Source organism: Colobus angolensis, unplaced genomic scaffold (assembly GCF_000951035.1).
Source record: "Colobus angolensis palliatus isolate OR3802 unplaced genomic scaffold, Cang.pa_1.0 Scaffold126, whole genome shotgun sequence".
Taxonomy (NCBI): domain Eukaryota; kingdom Metazoa; phylum Chordata; class Mammalia; order Primates; family Cercopithecidae; genus Colobus; species Colobus angolensis.
In genome coordinates this window covers 8,663,123-8,668,180 of record NW_012113808.1, presented here as the reverse complement: position 1 = coordinate 8,668,180, position 5,058 = coordinate 8,663,123, and positions in this window count along the sequence as shown.

The window sequence follows — 5,058 nt, the reverse complement described above, 5'->3', positions numbered from 1 at the left end:
AGGGAGGGAGGAAGGCAGGTGAGAGAGAAGGAAGGAAGGAAGAAAGAAAGGAAGGAAAAGAAAATGGTTCACAGAAAGAATGCAGAGACTAAAAAGTGTTCTTTGTTTTGCAGAGCATTGGTGACTCCATTTCAGTGCAATAGGGAGGGCAGAAGCCAAATGTTACAGGTTTGAGTTGGAATAGATTGTAAAACTATCAAAACTCCAAATCTCAATGCAGTTTGAAAACTACTCATCAAATCCAATATCCCAATTTTACAAATGAGCAAATTGAGGCCCAAAAAGGGAACATGATATCCAAGGTCACACAACTAGTGGCAAAACCAGAATCTCCTAACTTCCAGTGCTCTCTCCAGTGTCATTTTGGAGCTGCCCATGTTACCTTTACAGTTTATATACAGTTACTGCTGGGATGCTATACCTCTTGGAGACCATCAAGCCATTCCGACCCTGTGTCTGAGATATATGTGTCACCATGACCCTGAGGAACAGGCCAGTTGCCTTGTCCATCAGTGTCTTCTCTGCCACTTCTGATTGAAAACTTAGAATTTAAGATTAAAATTTTAAATAGTTCAGATGAGCAATCATCAACAACGCAGTTCAGTTCCATTTGATCCTCATGTGGTCCCTCCTGAATGCATAAGTAAAGAAGCTCTGATTCCTTTATCACTGGAAACAGAGAGAGCAATCAGAGGAGTGTGCAGGGCTCTGAGGTGAGCAAACCTGAGTTCCAGTGGGACTTCTTAGGTAATGTTTTAAGGTCAACATCTATTGAGCACCTACTGAGTGCCATGCCCTGTGCCTTGCATAGGGAGTGCAAACACTATTAATCCCCAGCCCTGGCTCTTGAGGGATTTTTGTTCTCTCTGGCTGTGGTTGGACAGATTTAGAGAAAGTTGAATCTCTTAGGCAGTCAAGCTAGTCCTCTCTAAAGTCTTTAACTCAACCCATCTTAGGAGCTCTGTGATCATCTCTGTGCCTCCAAACTAAGATAGCACTGATTGCATGGGGAGAAGCAAATCTATAAATTTAATGGTTTTGAAGTAAGAAGGACTGGTCCTGGCCAGAATTTAGCTACTCCTTTACCTTCCATTCCTCCTTTTTTCTCCCCTGCAGGGACATCTACTCAGCATCCCATACCCAACATCTACATCTCTTCAGCTCTCGCTCTCACTCTCGCCCTAGTTCTCAGTCTCTCTACCACAGTGCTCTCAATGAGTATTGGGGGAACCAGCCCCCAATATTTCAACATAGGTTATTTTCTATTTTCCCTAAGTGTCAGCTGGTCTGAGAAATAAAGAGAAAGAGTACAAGAGATAAATTTTACAACTGGGCCGCCAAGGGAGACATCACATATCAGCAGGTTCTGTGATGCCCCTTGAGCTGCAAAACCAGCAAGTTTTTATTAGGGGTTTCAAAAGGAGAGGGGTGTATGAATAAGGAGTGGGTCACAGAGATCACATGCTTCAAAGGCAATAAAATATCACAAGGGCAGAGAGGCAGAGTGAGATCACAAGGCCAGGGCGAAACTAGAATTACTGATGAAGGTCCATGTCCTGCTGGGTACACACTGTCATTGATAAACATCTAAACAGGAAACAGGGTTCAAGAGTAGAGAACTAGTCTGACTAGAATTTCGCCAGGCTGGAATTTCCCAATCCTAACAAGCCTAGGGGCCCTGCAGGAAACCAGGGCATATTTCATCCCTTACCTACAGCTGCATAAGGCAGACACTCCCAAAGCGGCCATTTTAGAGGCCTCCCCATGGGAGTGCATTCTTTCCCAGGGCAGTTCCTCCTTGCTGAGAAAAAGAATTCAGCGATATTTCTCTTATTTGCTTTCTCCCTTGTTCCCTGAAAATCGCTGTTATCCTGTTCCTTTCAAGGTGCTCAGATTTCATACTGTTCAAACACACATGCTTTACAAACAATTTGCGCAGATAACGCAATCATCACAGAGTCCTGAGGCAACATACATCCTCAGTTTACAAAGATGATGGGATTAGAGATTTAAGTAAAGACAGGCATAGGAAATTATAAGAGTATTGATTGGGGAAGTGATAAATGTCCATGAAATCTTCACAATTTATGTTCAGAGATTGCAGTAAAGACAGGTATAAGAAATTATAAAAGTAGTAATTTGGGGAACTAATAAATGTCCATGAAATCTTCACAATTTATATTCTTCTGCCGTGGCTTCAGCCACTCTCTCCATTCAGGTTCCCTGACTTCCCACGACAAATGATGCATGCTGTGTGTTTTTAATCAAGTTTCTTAACTTCTCACAGTTCTCATTTCTGCATGTGTAATAATATTCACCTCATAGGACTGTCAGAACAATTAAATGAGACAATGAATAGAAGGTGCTTATCACAGTGTTTAGTGATACTGAACAGTTCTCCTTAAATATTTGATGTCACAATATTATTATTATTTCTGGTACCATTATTATCCTTTCCCTTAATGAATATACTACCTTTCCTTGGGGTATTTGCATTCAGTGGAAGACAAAGAGCATTTACATACAAACGATTAGGTTCCTAACAGCAGGGCTTCAGACCAAGAGAAAAGTCGTGGGCAGAGGTCCTTCCTGGCACCCCTCAAGCCTCTCCCTGTGAGTAGTACCTACTTGGGGCTCACAGAAGCCACTATCTGCACCTGAGCCTCCTTCCCAATGCAGATCACATCTGCCACTCCATGTCGAGGGCCCATGTGGCTCTGCTGCTCAGGAGCGAAGCTGATCACCATGCATCACAGCACATAGGCAAGACATGCCTTGGGCTCCTGCCAGGACAGGAGAAATGATGCTCAGGTGCAGCTGCTATCAACCAGAGTGGGGCCTCTCTTGCTGGAGGCTGACTTGGTTTTGTGGCCTCTACCTGACAACCCAGGATGGCCCAAGGTCAAACAACTCAGGGCCTCATGGGAAGTTTATAATGAAGCCAGCAGAGCCAACTGTGCAGCAGCAAATGTCAGCATAAAACTGTCTTCAGCTCCAGGGGCAGCAACATGACTCAGCATTCTAGTTAACCTCCTAAATATCTCTCATTTTCATCCCTGAGCTCCATCCCTATAGCTACTACCTTAACTGGGGCTCTTATAATTGCTCTCCAGGTGAATCATAAACAGCTGTTATCTACAAAGTGCTTATTACAAGCCAGGTAATATATACTTAGAGTTTTGCATGCAATTTCTCATCAAAATCTCAACCCTACGAGTCAGGAATTATTTTTTCCCATTTTACAGATTAAAGGATGCTCAGAGAAATTAACTTGACCAGAGCTTCTGCCCTCCTATCTTCCTCCCACCATGGCCACCTATCCTCCCCAACCAACCTGCTGCTGTCTTACTGTGCCTGTCTATACCAACTATTAACCAGTCTGCCACGAGTCTCTCTCTCCTCCAGCCCACCTGAGTCCACTTACAAGAATTCCCTCCTACAACATGAATCTGACCATATCACTCACATACTGAAAATCCTTCAAAGACTCCCTTTTAGGTCCAAATAAAGTCAAGGCTCCCTAAACTGGCATTCTCAGCTCCTTTTTTCAAATTTGCTCCAATCCTGCTTCTGATTCCACCCTCTGCTTCTTCCCACGTTCTTGCTGTACAAAGCCATTCAGCATTCCTCAAAGGCTCTCTGCTTTTGCACCTCCATCTTTAACAGTAATGCCATCCTTCTCTGTGGACCACGGTTTACCCAGTTCTCTTTCTGGCAAACATCTATTCATGCATGAAGATCTAGATCAAGTGTGACTTCCTCTGTGAAAGCCTCCCTCAGATCCTTCTCTCTGTCCTTCCCATTCTAGTCACTGACCTGATACTACATCAAATCGTATGCAATTACTTGTTGGGAGACAGCTACCCTGATGAGGCTGGGCACTCTCCCAGGGCAGGGACTGGGGTTTATTTGTCACCTTTTAGATACAGTACCTACCTTAGGTCCTGGAACAGGGTAATTTATTGAATATGTATTTAAGAGATGGATGGAGAAATCATTTATTTATTCACGCATGCATGCATTCATTCAGTTAGTTAGCTAATTATCTACTATGTGCCAAGCAACGCCCTAGGGCACTGAGGAGGCAAAGATGATAAGAGTTAGAACTCTCTGAGGAGTCCTTGTTTTGGTCTAATGCTTATATAATCAAGGGCTTTTACTGCGTTTTTCTTAACTCCCTTCCCAGAAAGCAAACTGAACTGCAGAGCCTGCAAAAATACCACCTAATGCCATCCTATTTAATCTGGAACCCACTGCCATCCATTTAACTGCCACACTGCTTACAAGAACATCAGTTGTCAGGTCAAAATCACAGTTTGTGCAAATAATCAATGTTAGATAGCTTGCAACTCCATTGGGATCATAAATCCATCATGATGTTAGTTCATTAAATTCTGTGAATTTAATTAACTTTCCTGATTAATCATGGATTAATTAACCAAACTGTGCTGATGTGAAAGTATTAAGGCTTACGGTTGCTATTTTTCTAGAGACAAGAGCTCATAATATTTGGCTGTGTCATTTCATTCTATCTAAATTGAAATCTTGCTCTCTGCCTGCACTGTATTGTTTCATCACTTGATGATATGCTATTTGGTTCTCTAATATTTTTTTCTGCATAAATAGGCCGATGTCATCAATATAATAAGGATACTGGAATCACCTTCTGGGCAAGGACCTCACCCTTTTCTTCACTTTTAAGTAAATTTCATTGTGTAAAAAGGCCCAGGAAGAAAAACACTCATTTTGTATATTTAAGATATATAACAGTGCTGGGCACTATGGCTCACGCCTGTAATCCCAACAGTTTGGGAGGCCAAGGCAAGCAGATCACCTGAGGTCAGGAGTTTGAGACCAGCCTGGCCAGCATGGCAAAACTCTGTCTCTACTAAAAAATACAAAAATTAGCTGAGTGTGGTGGTGGGCGCCTGTAATCTCAGCTACTTAGGAGGCTGAGGCAGGAGAACTGCTTGAACCCGGGAGGCAAAGGCTGCAGTGAGCCGAGATTGCACCACCACACTCCAGCCTGGGCGACAAAGTAGGACTCCATCTCAAAAA